We start from the raw sequence: 22,906 nt of genomic DNA on the forward strand, positions 1-22,906 counted from the left end.
GGCAGGGCAGGACACTTAATCCAGAGGTAGAGAATCCGGGGATCTCTGGGCGCGCTAATCCCCTGGGCTGCAGGGAGCTCAGAGGCCCCTTACAGAGATAAATAGCCTCCAGGCTGCTCCCCCTCCAACGTGACTCCACCATTTTGGAGCACCAGCCCAAGCCAGGCCACGCCCACAGCAACAGCGGAGATTAACTCCATAGCAGCCGGGCAGGAAGCAGAAACCCTGTCTGCGCGCAGCTGCGCAGCACAAGCCACTAGAGGTCGCTGTTCTCCCAGGAGAGGAGGGCCACAAACCAACAAGAAGGGAAGTTCTTCCAGCCGTCACTCGTCCCAGCTCTGCAAACTATTCCTATCACCATGAAAAGGCAAAGCTACAGGCAGACAAAGATCACAGAGACAACACCAAAGAAGAAGACAGACCTAACCAGTCTTCCTAAAAAAGAATTCAAAATAAGAATCATAAACATGCTGATAGAGATACAGAGAAATATGGGATGAGAGATATGGCAAGAGATATGGGATGAAGTCCGGAGGGAGATCACAGATGCCAGAAAGGAGATTACAGAAATGAAACAAACTCTGGAAGGGTTTATAAGCAGAATGGATAGGATGCAAGAGGCCATTGATGGAATTGAAACCAGAGAACAGGAACGCATAGAAGCTGACATAGAGAGAGATAAAAGGATCTCCAGGAATGAAACAATGTTAAGAGAACTGTGTGACCAATCCAAAAGGAACAATATCCATATTATAGGGGTACCAGAAGAAGAAGAGAGAGGAAAAGGGATGGAAAGTATCTTGGAAGAAATAATTGCTGAAAACTTCCCCAATCTGGGGGAGGAAATAATAGAACAGACCACGGAAATACACAGAACTCCCAACAGAAAGGATCCAAGGAGGACAACACCAAGACACATAATAATTAAAATGGCAAAGATCAAGGACAAGGAAAGAGTTTTAAAGGCAGCTAGAGAGAAAAAGGTCACCTGTAAAGGAAAACCCATCAGGCTAACATCAGACTTCTCGACAGAAACCCTACAGGCCAGAAGAGAATGGCATGATATATTAAATGCAATGAAACAGAAGGGCCTTGAACCAAGGATACTGTATCCAGCACGACTATCATTCAAATATGATGGTGGGATTAAACAATTCCCAGACAAACAAAAGCTGAGGGAATTTGCTTCCCACATACCACCTCTACAGGACATCTTACAGGGACTGCTCTAGATGGGAGCACTCCTAGAAAGAGCACAGCACAAAACACCCAACATATGAAGAATCGAGGAGGAGGAATAAGAAGGGAGAGAAGAAAAGAATCTCCAGACAGTGTATATAACAGCTCAATAAGCGAGCTAAGTTAGGCAGTAAGATACTAAAGAGGCTAACCTTGAACCTTTGGTAACCACGAATTTAAAGCGTGCAATGGCAATAAATACATATCTTTCAATAGTCACCCTAAATGTTAATGGACTGAATGCATCAATCAAAAGACACAGAGTAATAGAATGGATAAAAAAGCAAGACCCATCTATATGCTGCTTACAAGAAACTCACCTCAAACCCAAAGACATGTACAGACTAAAAGTCAAGGGGTGGAAAACATATTTCAGGCAAACAACAGTGAGAAGAAAGCAGGGGATGCAGTACTAATATCAGACAAAATAGACTTCAAAACAAAGAAAGTAACAAGAGATAAAGAAGGACACTACATAATGATAAAGGGCTCAGTCCAGCAAGAGGATATAACCATTCTAAATATATATGCACCCAACACAGGAGCACCAGCATATGTGAAACAAATATTAACAGAACTAAAGGGGGAAATAGACTGCAATGCATTCATTCTAGGAGACTTCAACACACCACTCACCCCAAAGGATAGATCCACCGAGCAGAAAATAAGTAAGGACACGGAAGCACTGAACAACACAGTAGAGCAGATGGACCTAATAGACATCTATAGAACTCTACATCCAAAAGCAACAGGATATACATTCTTCTCAAGTGCACATGGAACATTCTCCAGAATAGACCACATACTAGGCCACAAAAAGAGCCTCAGTAAATTCCAAAAGATTGAAATCCTACCAACCAACTTTTCAGACCACAAAGGCATAAAACTAGAAATAAACTGTACAAAGAAAGCAAAAAGGCTCACAAACACATGGAGGCTTAACAACACGCTCCTAAATAATCAATGGATCAATGACCAAATCAAAATGGAGATCCAGCAATATATGGAAACAAGTGACAACAACAACACTAAGCCCCAACTTCTGTGGGACACAGCAAAAGTAGTCTTAAGAGGAAAGTATATAGCAATCCAAGCATATTTAAAAAAGGAAGAACAATCCCAAATGAATGGTCTAATGTCACAATTATCGAAATTGGAAAAAGAAGAACAAATGAGGCCTAAGGTCAGCAGAAGGAGGGACATAATAAAGATCAGAGAAGAAATAAATAAAATTGAGAAGAATAAAACAATAGCAAAAATCAATGAAACCAAGAGCTGGTTCTTCGAGAAAATAAACAAAATAGATAAGCCTCTAGCCAGACTTATTAAGAGGAAAAGAGAGTCAACACAAATCAACAGTATCAGAAACGAGAAAGGAAAAATCACGACGGACCCCACAGAAATACAAAGAATTATTAGAGAATACTATGAAAACCTATATGCTAACAAGCTGGGAAACCTAGGAGAAATGGACAACTTCCTAGAAAAATACAACCTTCCAAGACTGACCCAGAAAGAAACAGAAAATCTAAACAGACCAATTACCAGCAACGAAATTGAAGCGGTAATCAAAAAACTACCAAAGAACAAAACCCCCAGGCCAGATGGATTTACCTCGGAATTTTAACAGACATACAGGGAAGACATAATACCCATTCTCCTTAAAGTTTTCCAAAAAATAGGGGAGGAGGGGATACTCCCAAACTCATTCTATGAAGCTAACATCACCCTAATACCAAAACCAGGCAAAGACCCCACCAAAAAAGAAAACTACAGACCAATATCCCTGATGAATGTAGATGCAAAAATACTCAACAAAATATTAGCAAACCAAATTCAAAAATACATCAAAAGGATCATACACCATGACCAAGTGGGATTCATCCCAGGGATGCAAGGATGGTACAACATTCGAAAGTCCATCAACATCACCCACCACATCAACAAAAAGAAAGACAAAAACCACATGATCATCTCCATAGATGCTGAAAAAGCATTTGACAAAGTTCAACATCCATTCATGATAAAAACTCTCAGCAAAATGGGAATAGAGGGCAAGTACCTCAACATAATAAAGGCCATCTATGTTAAACCCACAGCCAACATTATATTGAACAGCAAGAAGCTGAAAGCATTTCCTCTGAGATCAGGAACTAGACAGGGATGCCCACTCTCCCCACTGTTATTTAACATAGTACTGGAGGTCCTAGCCACTGCAATCAGACAAAACAAAAAAATACAAGGAATCCAGATTGGTAAAGAAGAAGTTAAACTGTCACTATTTGCAGATGACATGATACTGTACATAAAAAACCCTAAAGACTCCACCCCAAAACTACTAGAACTGATATCGGAATACAGCAAAGTTGCAGGATACAAAATCAACACACAGAAATCTGTGGCTTTCCTATACACTAACAATGAACCAACAGAAAGAGAAATCAGGAAAACAACTCCATTCACAATTGCATCAAAAAAAATAAAATACCTAGGAATAAACCTAACCAAAGAAGTGAAACACTTATACTCTGAAAACTACAAGTCACTCTTAAGAGAAATTAAAGGGGACACTAACAGATGGAAACTCATCCCATGCTCATGGCTAGGAAGAATTAATATCGTCAAAATGGCCATCCTGCCCAAAACAATATACAGATTTGATGCAATCCCTATGAAACTACCAGCAACATTCTTCAATGAACTGGAACAAATAATTCAAAAATTCATATGGAAACACCAAAGACCCCGAATAGCCAAAGCAATCCTGAGAAAGAAGAATAAAGTAGGGGGGATCTCACTCCCCAACTTCAAGTTCTACTATAAAGCCATAGTAATCAAGACAATTTGGTACTGGCACAAGAACAGAGCCACAGACCAATGGAACAGACTAGACAATCCAGACATTAACCCAGACATATATGGTCAATTAATATTTGATAAAGGAGCCATGGACATACAATGGCGAAATGACAGTCTCTTCAACAGATGGTGCTGGCAAAACTGGACAGCTACATGTAGGAGAATGAAACTGGACCATTGTCTAACCCCATATACAAAAGTAAACTCAAAATGGATCAAAGACCTGAATGTAAGTCATGAAACCATTAAACTCTTGGAAGAAAACATAGGCAAAAACCTCTTAGACATAAACAGGAGAGACCTCTTCTTGAACGTATCTCCCCGGCAAGGAAAACAACAGCAAAAATGAACAAGTGGGACTATATTAAGCTGAAAAGCTTCTGTACAGCAAAAGACACCATCAATAGAACAAAAAGGAACCCTACAGTATGGGAGAATATATTTGAAAATGACAGATCCGATAAAGGCTTGACGTCCAGAATATATAAAGAGCTCACACGCCTCAACAAACAAAAAACAAATAACCCAATTAAAAAATGAGCAGAGGAACTGAACAGACAGTTCTCCAAAACAGAAATACAGATGGCCAACAGACACATGAAAAGATGCTCCACATCGCTAATTATCAGAGAAATGCAAATTAAAACTACAATGAGGTATCACCTCACACCAGTAAGGATGGCTGCCATCCAAAAGACAAACAACAACAAATGTTGGCGAGGCTGTGGAGAAAGGGGAACCCTCCTACACTGCTGGTGGGAATGTAAATTAGTTCAACCATTGTGGAAAGCAGTATGGAGGTACATCAAAATGCTCAAAACAGACATAGCATTTGACCCAGGAATTGCACTCCTAGGAGTTTACACTAAGAATGCAGCAATCAAGTATGAGAAAGACCAATGCACCCCTATGTTTATTGCAGCACTATTTACAATAGCCAAGAATTGGAAGCAACCTAAATGTCCATCGACAGATGAATGGATAAAGAAGATGTGGTACATATACACAATGGAATACTACTCAGCCATAAGAAAAGGGAAAATCCTACCATTTGCAGCAACATGGATGGAGCTGGAGGGTATTATGCTCAGTGAAACAAGCGAAGCGGAGAAAGAGAAATACCAAATGATTTCACTCATCTGTGGAATATAAGAACAAAGGAAAAACTGAAGGAACAAAACAGCAGCAGAATCACAGAACTCAAGAATGGACTAACAGGTACCAAAGGGAAAGGGACTGGGGAGGATGGGTGGGTAGGGAGGGATAAGGGGGGGAGAAGTAGGGGGGTATTAAGATTAGCATGCATGGGGGGGTGGGAGAAAGGGGAGGGCTGTACAACACAGAGAAGGCAAGTAGTGATTCTACAACATTTGCTATGCTGATGGACAGTGACTGTAAAGGGGTTTATAGGGGGGACCTGGTATAGGGGAGAGCCTAGGACACATAATATTCATCATGTAAGTGTAGATTAATGATACAAAAAAAAAAAGGCAGTTCCTGTGTGGAGACCTCCAATGAGTCCTACACAAGGGTATAAAGGGCATATACAAGTGTAGGCAAAGGGTCTGTTTGTGTTTATACAGAGGATCAAAGCCTAATTGGGCTACCCCGAAAATGAACTAAGATACGATATGAAAAAGAACTTCCAACATCAGCACTCTCTGGAAGACTCATGCCAGAAGATGATCATCAAAAAACCCCAACAAAGATCCACGCACTGCTACAGCTGTAGATGCACTCATCCCACCAGTTCCTGGACTTGCCATGGGAATGAAGAAGGATATATCTAAGCTGGCCTGTGCATACAGTAAAACAACAAATTTGACTGGATCTATACTGTTGGAACTCAAACAAGAATTAGGAGAAGTGCAAATTGTAGTGCTCCAAAATCTTACAACTACAGACTATTTACTGTTAAAAGAACATATGGGATGTGAACAGTCCCCAGGAATGGGTTGTTTTAATTTGTCTGATTTCTCTCAGACTGTTCAAGCTCAGTTGGACAATATCCACCATATCATAGGTAAGTTTTCACAAATGCCTAAGGTGCCTAACTGGTTTTCTTGGTTTCACTGGAGATGGCTGGTGGTTACAGGTATTCTTTGGTTATGTAACTATACTCCTATTATGTTAATGTGTGTGCGCAATTTAATTAGTAGTTTAAAACCTATACATGCTGAAGTTACTCTACAAGAAGATATGTCAAAGAAATAATCAATCTTCCCATGTTTTCTTCCGCCTGCTACTTCTATAGCTTTTCTTCTTCCTTCCTAATTACAACCCTTAAATAGAATTCATGCCTCATATCAAATTTACCGAGTATCATAATTCTTCCAAGTGGTAAAGATACCTCAAGACAAATGCTGGGCATAGAAGCCACAGGGCATAAATATGCAAAGAAGTAAAAAGCTAACCTTTTCAAACAATAAGGCTTCTCTCTCACTTACCAACTTTACATTTCCCTGTATGGCCCCAGAAGATGACTGGTTAGCCAGAGACGGGTAAGATTCCTCAAGGGAGGAACAACCTAAGACAGGCACAGTCGCAGGGGGGCCATCAGGTGAGAAATTGGGGATCAACAGAGGTGAGGCTTAGAACCTCACCCCCCTGTTCTGAGAGAAATCTTCTGCATACGTGGATGTTTTATTGCCCTTGTCTAGCTTGGATTAACACATAGTCTACAGGCACACACCTGATCATCTACATTTGCTCTCTTACAACACTAAACTATGTTTTCTACCTTTATCTTGTATCTACCTACCACTTCAGCATTTTATTAAAAATAATAATAATAGAGAAATGTGGTATCCACATATAAATCAAGTATAAAAATCAAATGAGTATTCATATTTGAACTGACTGTTTATAGTTCATAATGCATGAGCAAAACCAAAAGTTTCTGTGATGACTGCCCTTGTACTGTTCACCATGTAACTTATTCACTATGTAAGAATTTGTTCTCCATGTAAGAACTTGTTTGTTATGCTTCAGAAGATTGGAGACTGACGAAAATTAGGCTTGGGGTGGATTAATGATTGTGGATTGAGCATTGACTCCCCTATACAGAATTTTATTGTTGTTAACAACCATTTGATCAATAAATATGAGAGATGCCCTCACAACAACAACAACAAAAAAAGTACACACTTCCAATTGTAAAATAAATAAGTAACCGGGATGTAATGTATAGCATAAGGAATACAGTCAAAATATTGTAACAACTTGGTATGGTGATAGCTGGTACCTAGAATTATCATGTATATAAATGTTGAATCACTGTGTTGTACACCTGAAACTAATATAATGTAATACTGTGTGTCAACTACCCTTCAATAAAAAATAATTATCTAAAAAAAAAAATGATCTAACAACACACTTTATGGGATGTTGTGGGATCAGCGACCCAAGAAAAAAAAATAGTCACAAGTCACTTTATTCCTTTTCTCACCTCACCTATGGAAGATCTTTAAACACACAAAGACTGATGCATAGGTAACTCCTGAAAGGAGGGGGGGCTGCTTCTTGACAAATGACTTCAAGCCACACAGATGAACCTGGGTTCAGGTGGGAGGTGGCAGGAAGTTTGCACACTCCCTTTTAACTCTCTCCTAAGAGGACTCTGGCTGAGGTTGAGGACTGACAAATATAGGATCTGACAAGGTCAGAAAAGGGGCAGCAGAAGGATTTCCAGGGAAGGAAGCACAGATGGATTTCATGGGTCACTTACTAAGTTACTGTCTGTCCTCTCCAGAGGGCAAGAACAAGACCTCAAACACTTGTGCACAGTGTCTGGCAGATAGAGGGCAGCCACCTGGGGTCAAGAGTGACCAGAGCTTTCATCCCCTGGGTATTGGTTCCATTAGGACCCATTACAGCCAATGGATGTTTTAGCCACCTTTGGGAAATAACACAAGAGAGCATCTCAGAGGTGCCCAGTATGAACTGCAGTTTGCTTCTGAGTGAAGCAGGAGTTGGACCAGATTGAAGGTTCTGAAACTGTGTTCTTCAAACCCCTCAGAGACAAGGAGGCAGGGGGAGGGAGGTAACAAGGTGGGCAAGAGATGCTCAAAGCCCTCTCCCTATTTCACTAGATAAGTGCCAAAGGAGGTCATGTTTCAAATGAGATATAAAGAACAGTCCACACAAGTATTTGTGCAGTTTAACAGTTATTAAATGAATGCCCATCATGCAGGTTAAGAAATAGAATGTTGCCTGCACCCTAAGATCCTCCTGAATATCCTTCTGCTTGCCCCCTTAGTGGCCCCAGGCTTGGTTTTAAGGGAGCCAATAGGTCTGGTACAAACTGTAGTGTGTGTGTGTGTGTGTGTGTTTTAAGGGAGCCAATAGGTCTGGTACAAATTGTAGTGTGTGTGTGTGTGTGTGTGTGTGTGTGTGTGTGTGTGTGTGTGTGTGTGTGTGTGTGTGTGTGTGTATGTTTTGGCTGGGGTGGTGTGGGTGCGCGCGCGTATGTATGTGTGGTGTCTGTTTTGGCTGGGGTGGATCTCAGATGCAGATTTTAGTTAACCACACTCCCCAGATCATACAATGCAATCATGGGCTACGGAAGGCCTTTTGTTTTCTTTTATATGCTTATTTTTCTTCCCTTCATCTCCATCAGTGCTCCTATCTCCCCCTTTCCCCTATAGACTTACTATATTATATTTGGCTTATATCTTTGGGTATTATGTGTATCTTTGAAAAATATATTGTGTTTTATATATACATACATTTTAGATCTCTATTCCTTACTTTTTTTCACTGCTTTTAAGATATATCCATGTTGTTATATATGCATCAAAACCACTGCTTCTAACTGCTGCCTATTTACCCCACAGAACGCATTGCTCTATCACATTTTACTTCACCCTTCTAATGATAGATACTTGGATGCCTCAATTTTCTGCTCTAGCAAACACACTCATACCTGTCCCCTCATGGACTTGAGTTTGAGCTCCTCTGAGGCATATAGCCAGGAGGTGATGTGGCAAGGCAAAATGAATAGGCCTAGGATTGGCTAGTTTAAATAATTTCAGCAAACTGTCCCTAGTTGCCATGTACCTGGCCTTGTGTTGATTAGGGCAAGGAAATAGTGGCCTGAAGTGTAAGAGCAGATGGAAGAGGTAGTAGGGTGTGTGGGCTCTGGACTGGTAAGTTTGCATATGAAAGTCATGCTCACAAGTGAGTCCTTTCCTCTTTCTAGGGATTGGCTAGCCCGCAAACGTCAGTCTTTCCAGGGATCAAAGCCTTAGAATAAAAAGACATGCTTAGCATCTTACTACGCTGATGGACAGTGACTGTAATGGGATTTGTGGGGGGGACTTGGTGAAGGGGGTAGCCTAGTAAACATAATGTTCTTCACGTAATTGTAGATTAATGACACCAAAAAAAAAAAAAAAAAGGCATGCTTAGTACAATGGGTTTGGTAGAACTTAGCTGTAAAGCCAGTTGAGCTGAGAAAAAATTTTACAAGGAGATGACTTTATCATTTCAATTATTTTACTGATTGTTGGCTTATTTTCTGTTTCTTCTTATGCATAGTTTGGCATTTTACATATTTCAATAAACATTCATTCCTTATAGATTTAAAATTTTACTGGTATAAAGCTGTTTCTAATTTTTTTTACTTGTAACTTCTTTAATGATGAAATATTTCAAACACAAAAACAATAGAAGACTATAAGAACTTTATAATCTATATATAATAATAATAATATATCTAACTTTATCAAATTTTGATATAAAATACTGACTCTAGAACATTTATTGCAAAATTATATATTTATTGAAAAACAACTGAGACTATTTTTGCTCTCCTCTGTCCCATTCTACTCTGCTCCTTACCAGAAGAAACCACAACTGTTAATTTAGTATGTATCATTCCCATGTACACTTTGATACTTTCATTTCACTTGTATGTTTCCTTAACTATTATTCGATTTGGGCTTCAGGGTGTTTAAACTCAGTTTAAATAGCATCTAATGCATATATCATTCTGTAACTTTTCTCTGGCTTCCCAAATTATGTTTTGGAGATTATCCATGTTAACAGATGTAGCTCCAGTTCATTTTAATTCCAGGGTAGTTTTCCATGTGGCTGTGCTATAGTTCTTCCAGTCTGCTGTTGATGAACATTTAGATTGTCTTAAATTTGTTGCAGTCAATGGTGAACATTCTACTACATGTTTTCTTGTGAACATATGCAAGAGTTTCTCTGGGGTATACACCTGGAAGTGAAATGCAGGGCTGTGGGCATGTTGCAAGTCAAGTTTGTTCTCAGTTCTTGCCCGCCGAAACAAAGAATTGAAAGGCATAGACACAATAATGAAGCAGAGTGAGAGTTTTATTTGAATACACTCCAAAGGAGGAGTGGGCCAGAGTCAAGGTAGACAAAAGCACTGAACTTTTAGGGGAGGGTCTTATCATGTCCTAGCCAGGAGGTGCCTCTTTGATTGACAGGGTGAGATTATTTGATTGATGGTTCTACTTATACACCCATTTCTCTTGGTGCACATGTCTTTTCCCAAAATGCACACAGAAAAGCCTATGGGGTCAGGGTAGAGGGCTGTTGAGAAATACCACAATTTTGTTTAAATGAGATTATGAGATTATGATAAGGTATGATTTGAGCAGTTCTTAGTTTTGTTCAGTTGCACCTGGTTTGTGATCTAGTTGGGACTGGTTTGGCCTAGTCCAGTAGGCACAGAAGTTATCTCCCTGCAAAGCCTTGTTGTCTTCTAGGGGGATCTCCTAACTGGGTGGCTTTTTTCCTTGAACCTTATCTTCCCTTTCCCTGGCTGCTCATGCCTATCTTTCCATGTAACAGGGATCAATATTTTTGTTCTACTAGATTATTTACATGTCTAAAGCACATAGTATTAATTACTTTTACTATTTTTATAATCTTTGTTGTGACTATTTTCTCCTCCGTTACTATTTGTTTAGTTTATTTACATCTTCTTCCTTTTTTCTTGATCGATCTTTTAAAGATACTCTTATCTTGTAAATTTTATTTAAAGAACCAGGCTTTAGTTTTATTAATCTTTTTTGTTATAATTTTCAGTTTGCTTAACTTCCCCTTATCTTTATTTTTTAATTTTTTGTATGTTTGTATATATTCTACTGCTTTTTAAGCTTTCCAAGTTAAATGCTTAGTTTTGTTTCACTTGTTCCCATTTCTTTATTTTCTGACAAATATATTTGAAGCTATAAATTTTCCTCTAAGTACTATTTTAAGTTTGTCCCATAAATTATGACATACAGTGCTCTATTTTCAAGTATTTAAAAATTTCCCGTATGATTTCCTTTTTAAACTAAGAGCAGTTTGAAAATACTTTCTTAGTTCACAGACATAAAGGATTTTTAAAGCTATCATTTTGTTTTTAATTTATAATTTTATTGTATTATGATCTGAAAACTATTTTTTCTGATATAGAATCTTTGAAATTAATCGAAGTTTCCTTTGTGATCTAATACAGAAACAAATTTTACTAACATCTCATAAGTAGTCCCAAATTTGAGGACTAAAGTTTACTCTTGGAAGTCTGGGGAGAGGAAATCACGGGGCAAATACCTCTAAAACTGAAATCAGTCAAAGGGAGAAATAAAGTTTAAAACCCATTTATTGCTTACAAACTGCAGTCCAGGGCCATTTGTCTCTCCTGCTCCAGCAAAAGCCAACCAGCCCTCCCCTTAACCTCTCAGGTTCAGGTAAGCCCTCGGTTGCCCAGGTAATTACCCACTGATATGAACCTTTTTCCACCCCTAAGGATCGCCTATTGATGTGCAGATGCTCTAAAGCCATACTTCTCTCCACCCCTGAGGATGCACTAAAGCCAGGCAAGAAAATATTCTGGAAATATTACAATTTTACCCACAACTCTATACATCTATTAATTTGAAATTATTAAGTATATTATTTAAATATTCTAAGTTTTTGTTTAATTTTTGTCTGTCTACCCTATCAGTTCTCAGAAGGATCTGTTAAAAAATATCTAACTACCATTGTTGATTTATCTATTCCTAATCCCACCCCACTCCCAAGTTTTGCCAGATGTTATTTCAAATCTGTATCACTAGGTGCATATGTATTCATAAATCCCCTTGATTTATTCTTTCACAAATATATAATGTCCCTCTTTGTCTTTTATGTTTGTCACCTTAAAATCATTTTGGTCTGATATGAAAACTGCTGCAATAGATTTTTTTGGCTAATGTTTTCATTTATCTTTTTTCTCTTTATTTTTAACCTTTCTGTATCCCCCTTTAAAATAACATTTCAGTATTTTATTTACTTTTAATCTGAGAGTCTTTGCCTTTTGATTTGTAAATTTGACCCCTTCACACTTATTTTATTTGCTGTTATATTCAGAAATACCAGTGATACTATTTCATGTCTCCTATTTACCATATCTAATTTTTTTCTTTTCTTTTTTCTCCTTTCATAATTTTCACTGGATAAATTGAATTTTTCTTTGTTGGTCTGAAAGTTATACATCCTATTTGCATTCCTCTGGTGTTACCCCTAGGTTATTATAACCATTATTTATGTTTATTTTTTCCTATTAATTTTGAGCTTATCAATAGCTATATCCTTCCCCCACAAAAAGTATGTTTAACTCCCAACAGACTTTATTTCACTCCCTTCCAGATACACAACCCTGCATCATCTAGAATTATAGTGCTCAATAATGGATATAGCTGTTTTTTTTTAATTTTTAGGCTTACTTATCTAGACAAGCATATACTTTACTAAATACTTTAGTCAACCTTCATTCCCTATCTTATAGTGTACTTTGGGAATTATTCTCTCTTTACTAGTATACTTCCTCAAGTGTTTTCAAAGTGGGTTCTTGGGTAAGTAACTTTTCTGTGTGAAAACTTGAGAATATCTTTTTTCACTTTGTACTAAAATTATTGTTTAGTTATATGTGAAAATTCTAGTTTTAAAGCTCTCTTTCTTGCATTCAGTATTGCTATTGAAAAACACTGATGTCCATATGACATTTGTCCCTAGTGGTTAGTGTGGCTGGGTTGTATTTTTCATTTTATGTTTGCTTGTTTGTTTGTTATGAATCTCTAGAAAATCTTGAATTTTTGTCTCTCCCTTTATTAGATTATACTGTAATATGTTCAAGTTTTTTTTTCTTAACTATCTTGGCACTCAGTCTGAAATTTTACACTTTTATCTAATTCTGTAAAATTCTTGGAATTCCTTTCTTCATTTTTTCAAATATTTCATTCCTTCCAGCTTTAAAAAAACAAAACAAAACTCTCTCCTCTTCTGAAACTCTTATCTTAAAAATATATCTATCTTCCATATCTATTAACTTTACCCTTATATTTTTCATTTCTATTCCTTTCTGATACCTTTGGGAGGGCTGTCAACCTTATTTTCCAGTTCAAGAATTCATTCTTAGTCTGAATCTATTTTACCATTCAACTTACATACTGAGTTCTTTATTTCAGCTATTACATTTTTTATACTCAATAGCTTCTTTTATACATTCTCATTGCATATTTCAGATTTACAATATTCTCCATGATCTCTTAGAGGATTTTTATTATGATTATTTTAAAATCTTGTTCTCGCTGGTCCATTAATTCTGCTTCATCTCATACAGGTTGTTCATTTTTTAATTTTCTTTTATAGGGATTGCATTGCTCAAATGTCCTCTTATTTTTCTTTATGAGCTCATGTTTCCCTGGGATATCATTCCCTTGCCTGATCGTGTGTACCTAAGGAGGGAACTACTACTATCTGGCCACCACCTCCAGCCCTCCCTCACATTTGTTTAGACAGGAGGATTTGCCTTTGGATGAGCCCATGATGTTTCAATCTGGGTTCTGCTGCTCCTGAAATGCCACTTCCCAAGGCAGACCTACCCCTCATATGGAGGTTAAAAGTGGAGTGGTTAGCAGGGGGTGAGAATGCCTAGCAATAATCTACAAGGACCCTGGGTCCATATGGTGGTTTTGTACCACTTGTGTCACCTTGGTTAAGCTGGAACTACATTTCCCAAAATACTCTTCCCTGTATGGTTCTGGGTTAGAATTGACCTAAAGAGGAATTTGCTCAAGATTTGGAAAATGGAAATAGCTCTGAAGGTTTTATGTTTCTGAAGGTTGTCATGGTTAGAGGGAATAAGAGACCTATGTAAAGGTGCCAGAGAGTTCCTATTTGACCTTACTCATTTTCCTGAGTGTCCAGCTCATTTTCCTTATTGCCAGCCCTGATAAACAGCAGAGACCCCAGGCTAGCCACCAGACACTGGACAAAAACTTGAAGGAGTAGAATCTATGAAGCTGCAACAGCCTTCCACAGACTTCTACAGCAGCTCCTTTCTTTATCCCACACCAGGAAACAAGATATGCTTTGCTTCCTTATTTGAGTTCTGGCTTGTCTCCCTGTAACCAAACAAGGGTCTGCTGCTTGATGTATTTGGTAAGCCAAACACAGGACACTGACTTTTGCAAAAGGAAGAGCTTTATTGAAAGGCAGCTGAGCAAGGAGACAGGAGGCTAGCTCAGATCTGCCTCTCCACTCATCAGCAAGAGAGGCTTGAAGATTGTGGTGAAGTGGGATTGTTTGGGAATCAGGAAATTCCTACTCAGGTTTCTCCATCCCACAGTGATTTCCACATCCTCTGATCCCTGCAGCAGCCATGTTTTATGTATTATATAACTAGTTGCATGTTAATGTGGGATGTGTTTTCTTATCTAAAGGTCAATGGCTGGGCAAACAAATGTATCCAGGGTTTGACTGGTTTCACCTAGATCCAGTGGGTATCTGGGAAGGGCCTGGCAGGGACTTGTAGTCATCCTCTGAAAAATAAGAATCATCTGTGATTGTTACTTTACAAGACACAGTTTTACCCCTTCCTGCCAACCAGGGCTTCTAGATGGCTAAGTTGTGAGTTTTCCATGATCTTCCAATTCTCCTTTGTGACCTTTGCTTCTCTAGCTCCTTTAACAATTGTGTCATCTATTCTTATAATAAATGATTCATGTCATGATGTAGTGGTTCTGCTTCCCTGATTGAACCCTAGTAGATAAAGTCCCTGCAGACTTCATAGAGCAGAATCTCTATACCAATCCTGGCCTCTCTAGCCCTGGACCTTCACATGAGAGAGATAAATACATTTCTCTCGTTTAATCCACTGTTACTTTGATCTGACTTTACGAAGTAGGACACCAACTCATCTTAGACCCCATCTACCTCTAGACCTCTACAGGAAAAATCCCTTCTATCTTATTCGACCCATTGCATTTTTCAGTTTCTTTCTAACAGGAGCTTAGCCTATAAGAAGTCAATCCTCCGTTTTCTACACTACCTCACTTTTCCCTATTTGAATGCTACTCACCCTGAGGTTTCTCCTGACTCCTAGCTAAGACTGATCCCCTTACAGTAACAGCACTCTCCCAATACCTTGGTCTTCCCTTTCATAGCACATTCATAATCATAATCTAGTAAATATTTGTTCCATGTCTGTCTCCTCCACTAGAATAGACCTTAATTCTCTTATTCCTGTTGTACCTCCAGCCCATAACACAGAACTGACACATAGCTATTGACTGAATGAATGAACCTTCTCTAAGGTAGCTACAGAGAGAAGAAATCATTTGGTGGGTTCTGCTGGGAGTGTGCAGCAGCTCTTAATCCCTTGGGTGGAACCTGGCTTGACAGAATTTGCAGCCCAGACATTCTCCCTTTCATCCTCTCTTACTCCAAAGCCTTGAACTACTTTCTAAAGTGTAGGTACTTCACAGCCAGTTATAGCACATTAAGAGGGGATGATATGTGTGCTCCAGGCATCAAGGCCACCAGACCCTACCAGTTATATGTGATATGTAGCACCACCATTGAGGTGTACCTGGCCCATGCTATCTTCTCTAAGAACTGCCTACCAGACCCCTCCCTGCCAAGCAGTGGGCCCAGCCTAGGGTTGCCACTAGCCGATTAAACACTTCTGTAAGAACTAGAAAAAAGTGCCCCTTTGTCAACACACTTTACTGTCATCTGCTAAAATGGTTTCATTATGAATATACATATTTCCATAGTATGAATGGGACCCCTTGGAGTTATACATTGCACAGTCTGCATAACCATATGTGGATATTTGTACCACCAGCTTCCCCATTAGTCTTATTAGCGTCATGTAAATAAGACTTCACCTCCTTTTGGAGCCAGACTAATTGGACCAGGAGTGGACACCTAACTTTAAGCTGGTCAGATTGGTTCTCCAAGAAATTTGAAGTTGGGATATAAAGCTCTAGCTTGGAGTTATTGAACTAAGAGAAAATGCAGAGTCATAGCTGAGACAGCCATTTCCTGACATGTCAGTTCCCTGACTGCAAGCAACAGAAACCAACTTAAATAGTGAACTTAGCTGAAGCAAAATGGAACATATTGAAGAAGTCTGAGAAAGCCAGAGATTCCACAGGCCAGGAAGGAGGAAGAATAGGAATAGCCTCACATGAGAGCAACCTGGCCAGGCCACACTGCTTGGAGCTGGGGGGTGACCTCCATGCAGTTCCCCCTCCCTGTGTCTCTCCATCAGGACCCAAAGTCTTGGGAGAGTGCATCTGACCAGCCATGCAGTGATAGTGAGAGGAAGGGTCCATTCCTCTGTTTTCTTCTTAACTCAGAGAACACTGTTCCATTTATAAAATTATTTAGAACACGTAAAACAAGGCAGGATTTCTTTTTTTTCTCACTTTCTGGTACTGGGTCTTGTAGTGGTTTCTCTCCTTTGTCTTGTTGTTTTGAATAGTGTCACTATCACTGGTCCCTCCTTCTGTCAGACTGTCCACCCTTCCTATCCTCTTTCCTTGTCCTCCTGAGCAGAAATGCCTTCTTCACCATTCCCTTGGCTTTCTAAAATTTCTTCAAGGTGTCTCCTGTCTCCAATGAAATGCTCGTTTTCCTCCTTTTTTCTTTCTTCTTTCTTTTCTTTGGTTTTGTTAGCTGCTTGCTCTTCCTGCTCTGTGTTCAGCTTGCTCTGCTGCCTCTTTCTTTTCCTCTGTCTTTTGTGGGCTCCTCTGATGTGCAATTTCACCTGCGGTTTTCTCCATGTCCACTTCTACCTTCAAACTGAATAACCATTGAAGTTCCTTTTTAAACATATCTGTACTTTCCAGGAATTTCCTCTTCTTTTCCTGGTGTTGCTCTTCTATTTGAAGTTCAGCTTTTAGTTTTCATTGATGAAACATTAAAAACCAGACTATTGTCTGGGGATCTGATTTCTAGCTGTTGTGATCACTGAACATTTGGCACCACACTCTCCCTAAATATTGCACTGATGAGGTAGTAGTTTCTCTGGATTGAAGCAGTGCTACATGCTTTATTTAAAAAGCCATCATCAAAAGATAAAATGGAAGAAAATCTAGGTGACCCTGGCAATGAATTTTTAGATACAACACCAAAGGCATGATCCATGAAAGAAATAATTGCTAAGCTGGACTTTGTCAAAATTAAAAACTTCTGCCCTATAAAAGACAGTGCCAAGTAAATAAGAATACAAGCCACAACTGGGAGAAAATATTTGCAAAAAACGTATCATAAAGGACTTCTATCTAAAATATACAAAGAACTCTTAAAACTCAACAATGAGAAAAAGAACAATCCAATTTTTAAAAATGGGCAAAAGACCTAAAAAGACACCTCACCAAAGAAAATGTGCAGATAGAAAGTGAGCATATGAAAAGATGTTCAATATCATATGCCATTAGGGAACTACAAATTAAAACAATAATGAGATACCACAGCACACCTATCAGAATGGCCAAAATCCAAAACACTGATAACACCAAATGATGAGGATTTGGAACAACAAAAACTCTCATTCACTGCTGGTGGGAAAGCAAAATGGTATAGCAACTTCAGAAGACAGTTTGGCAGGTTCTCCCAACACTAAACATACTCTTACCATGTGATTCAGCAATTGTGGTCTTTGGTATTTACCCAAATGTGTTGAAAATTTATGTCCATATAAAAACTTGCACACAGATGTCTATAGCAGCTTTACTCATAATTGCTAAAACTTAGAAGCAACCACGATGTCCTTCAATAGGTGAATGGATAAATAAACTGCAGTACATCCAGACAATGGAATATCATTAGCCCAAAAATGGACTATCAAGCCACAGAGGAAACTTAAATACAAAGTACTAAGGGAAAGAAGCCAATTTGAAGTGCCTATATATTATATGATTCCAACTATATGACATTCTAGAAAAGGCAAAACTGTAGATATGTAAAAAAATAAGGGGTTGTCAGGGCTAGGAAGGAGGAAGAGAGGAATAGGCAGAGCACAAGGCATTTTTAAAGTAAAACCTGTTCTATATGATACTATAATGGTAGATACATGATATAATACATTTGTCAAAACCTATGGAATTAGATTCACACCAAGAATGAACCCTAATGTATATGATCTTGAGACATTAATGATATGTCTATGTTGGCTTATTGACTGTAACAAATGTACCACTCTAGAGGATGTTGATAGTGGGGGAGGCTGTCTAGGGGAATAGGAATAGGAAGTATACAGGAACTCTGTACTCTCTGTTCAGTTTTGCTGTGAACCTAAAACTATAGTTAGAAGGTCTATTAATTAATTAAAAAGCCATCATCATATAGCATCTACTACGCTGATAGACAGTGACTGCAGTGGGGGGTGTGAGGACTTGATAATATGGGTGACTGTTGAAACCACAATGTTACTCATGTGAAACCTTCATAAGATTGCATTTCAATGATACTATAAAAGAATGCCATCATCATAATCACCTGGATCTTCAGCAGGCTGACTGCTCATGTAAGGTACCCCTTTCTCCATGTGAGACTGTACTGTTTGTGTTGTCCTCTAAAAGCAGCTCCTGCAAACTTTTTGTACTAGTGTGAGGAAGGTGTTGGGGGGAGGTGGGAGGATTATGAAAGGCCTCTGTAGATTAATTCTACTCTATATATTTCTGCTTCATATTTGTTTAAATACTCTTGCTTCTTTTCATTAGTGAGATCTTGCCATATGCCTCCAATAATCTTGCCAATGTCCTACAACTAAGTCAGGGTTGGAAGCCTTTACTTGGTCCCAGATCTTTCTGATGTACCTCACACAGGACATCAGTGACTTTATTTTTGGTGGTTTGGAATAATAATACCAGAAGACACCATGCCCTGGCTGTTTGGGCCCAGGTTCCTCCTAGCCTGTAGTTGTAGGCATGATGACTATGGACTGTATTCCATAAACCCTGATGTGCTGGGCATTTGTGTTGCAGGAGCTGGGCGGGGAGGTGAGGCATAAAATGATCTTTTTGACATTGTGAAAGATTAAGCTCTCAGTTTCTTAAGGATGAATCTGAGACACAGGGTGCCCACAATTCTGGCCTTGCTTCCCATCTCTCTGGTTTTGTAGGAGGGAGAATGCCTAGATTTACTGTCCCACCAAGATCATAGCCCATGTGAGATGGCTAAGTCCCTATATGAATTTCTTATTTTCTGTATTCCTGGGGTTTCCCTGTTGGACAGACTGGGGTAGCACATGGGAGGTGTGTGTTTCATATGTAAATCAACTAATTCAGAGCACTTGCTCTAAACCACCTCCTATCTGGCTCTTACACTCTGGGGAAACAATATTCCTCTGCCCTAATCATCCCAGGGCCAGGTGCCTGCCTATGAACCTATAAGGTACTTTCCCAGGTGGTGGTCAAAGGTTGTCTGCCTAAGCACCTCCTGCCTCCTCTACCCCTCATTCCCCCTCCCACACAGCAAGAAAGCCTGTCCTCCTGTCTTTTTTTAAATTAAGTATAGTTGACATACATATTATCTTAGTTTCAGGTGTACAACATAGTGATTCAACATGTATATACATTATGAAGCGATCACCATGATAAATCTAGCTACCAGCCTGTCTTAAGATCTGAGACCAGTGTATTTCTAGCTCTAGTGCTTTCTCCTCAATTAGCTCCCTCTCACCTTGTTGATCATAGTTTGATCTCCGGGCGGGATTTCATTCTGCAGAGCAGGGGTGGAGGCAGGGATTCTCTGAGCCTCCTCTCCATTTCTTCCACTTGGGAAGCCCGCAACAAAGGCTGGCAGATGCTGGCTCTGTTACCCCAGTCTTGCTGCCTTACCATTTTAGCCTGAATTCCTGCTCCTGCCTTTAGGAACTGTCGTGTTTAATCCTGCCTGGGGGAGACCCCCTCCACCTCCCTAAATGGAAGGTATTCCATTACACAGCAAAAGTGTGGTTTGAGTAGCTGCAGGGATGTGTGAAAGAAATTCTGTCATAGTTGGACTGGACTTGTCAAAACTTGGTGTAAAGTGGGAATGCCGTCAATGCGCCTCCTAAGGAAACCTGAGCTGAGCTGAGGCTGTGGCAAGTCAGGATGTTCAAGGTAAGAGGCAGGAAATGATGTGGGGGAGGGGCAGACAAAGCTCAGGCACCGGGTGGCCAGAGAGAGCTCGCTGGCAGTGGATGGGGGCAGGGACTTCCTTGTCATTGCTGCCAGACAAAGGCACAGACAGGACTGTCAGTATATCCCTACAGCCTTAGGGGGGAGTGGGTGGGACCCAAATTTGCTGGGGGTGTGGGGTGTGGAGGGGGTGAGGGAGTGGTAGGGAGATGGGGGCAGGACAGGATTTCCTCCAACAAGCGTTTCAGCCTGAGGCCAGAGGCACCTGGACCGAAGAGGAAGCCCTCCGGCCAGAGATGAGAATTTGGCAGTTCTTGGTGGAGAGAGCTTGAGCTTTGGGGCAGCTGGATGGCCCAGGACTGGCCAACAGGAGTGTCCAACAGGGACAGTTTAAGCCCAAAGACCCAAAGACAGCAACTAGCAAATACTAGAAATCGGCCCAGCCAGATTTCGAGATCTTTTGGAGTGCCCTCTCAGGGCTCCTCCTCCCCCACTCCTTTGTTCAATCTGGATGCCCCCAGCTTCCAGCCCCTCTGCTGCCGGCCTGGTGGTCAGGCAGGGCTCAGTATGGCTTTACTTCCTCCCTGCCTTCCTCCACCCCTCGCACCGCAGAAGTCGGCCCTCCTCCATCCCTCCTCGCTGAGCCTAGGAGCTGCCAAGCTGTGCCAACCTCACCCAAGCTACTCCAGCTGGGACATGGTCTTTCCCGCCTCAGCAGGCTGAGGCACCTGAGGCTTTAATTATGAGCCACTTCAAAGCCTTTCTGGATGCCTGTAAGAGATAAAGTGTAAACAAGTGAATGAGTGAGTCATTCAGGCCCTCCCAGCCCTGCACGACAGGAATATCCTCCCTGCCTCTGTCACATCCACCAGCCTCTGGAGTAACCAACCACAAGTTCCCTCCTTATTCCAAGGCTGCCCTGGGGCTGGGACTGTTCAAGTCTCCTCCTTGGCCCACCTTCACGTCATCTTCCTTTTCAGCACACCCCCACCGTGTCAAGTGAGCAATAACTCACCTGGGCAAAGCACTTTCCACAGATTAATTCATTTAATCCTCATGAGGTTGGTACTATTATGTCCATTTTGCAGGTGACAAAAGCAAGGCTTGCAGAGGTTAAGTAACTTACCCAGTTACACAGGTGCATAATGGATCCAGGTTCAAATTCCAGCAGTCTGGAGAGGCAGTACTTTTAAGCACTACCCATACTTCTTCCCCCTCTCTCCTCTTTTTCCCTTTTAGAACTCTAGACTGTGTACACACACACACACACACAAACACACACCATTGTGGTCACCCTGCAGCTTTGCCTCTGGCTCTCCTCCTATTACAAGCACTTGTCCTTTGCATTGCAAAGCTGAGTTCACACCAGCCCTTACTCTGTCTATTCTCCAAGATAGAGGAGAGCCCCTTTGCTCTGGGGTGTGTGTGTGTGTGTGTGTGTGTGTGTGTGTGTGTGTGTGTGTGTGTGTGTTGGGAAAAGGGGCAGAATAATTGAAGTAGGTGTCTTTGTGGAATTTCTGCTCTGGGTATCAGTTTTGGAAGGTTCTTGAGGGGACACAAAGAGGGAAAGGCTAAGGATGGGGGGTTATAGAGATGACACTGCAGCCCATTTCTTAAAATCCATCTGTGACCAGAGACTCAGCCTCATACTTAGGGAGAGAAGCAAGGAGGTAGAGTGGTAGGAGAAATAAGGGTGAGAGAACATCTTATCACCTCCCACATCTCATGGTTGCAGGGGCAGATGGCAGCAGGATAGAAGGGCAAAATCGCAGGCTCTGGGTCAAACAGGCCTGAATCTGAATCACACTTCTATGTGGCCTTGGGCCACAAAGTTACTTGACCTTCAGAATCTCAAAGACTTTAATCTGTAAAATGAGATACTAAATAGTAACTAATTCTAGGAGGTGAAAGAAATCAACCATTTTGCAATGGTCTTAGTAATTATTGATTCAGGAAAGAATCATCAAGGGATGCTAAAACTGTTGGGTGAGCATTTACTAGGGGAAAGGACGGTCTCACAGTTTCTCCCAACAGAGCATTTATTAATTTCAAAAGGAAAAAGGTAACTTCTACAACAATAGATCTGGCATGAACCACATCAACCAAGTTCAAAGTTAACACCACCAGTAATGGGACCAACAGAGATCCTGTGCCTCCTCCTTGATGCACTGAGCAGGACACGGCATCACTCATGTGGCATTCCTGTCCAAAATGCATAAGCTGAATCTGATCATGAGAAAACTGTCAGATGCCCAAACTCTTCCAAAAAGAGTCAATTTTACGGGTAAGATTCCTCAAGGGAGGAACAACCTAAGACAGGCACAGTCGCAGGGGGGTCATCAGGTGAGAAATTGGGGATCAACAGAGGTGAGGCTTAGAACCTCACCCCCCCTGTT

At 40.5% G+C, this 22,906-nt stretch overlaps 1 pseudogene; it reads right to left on the minus strand.

Annotated features, from left to right (window-relative positions):
- LOC118919050 (SWI/SNF-related matrix-associated actin-dependent regulator of chromatin subfamily E member 1-like) overlaps positions 1-19,588 on the minus strand; it is a 29,743-nt pseudogene extending 10,155 nt beyond the window's left edge.
- Between the last annotated feature and the right edge of the window lie 3,318 nt (positions 19,589-22,906).

Source organism: Manis pentadactyla, chromosome 8 (assembly GCF_030020395.1).
Source record: "Manis pentadactyla isolate mManPen7 chromosome 8, mManPen7.hap1, whole genome shotgun sequence".
Taxonomy (NCBI): domain Eukaryota; kingdom Metazoa; phylum Chordata; class Mammalia; order Pholidota; family Manidae; genus Manis; species Manis pentadactyla.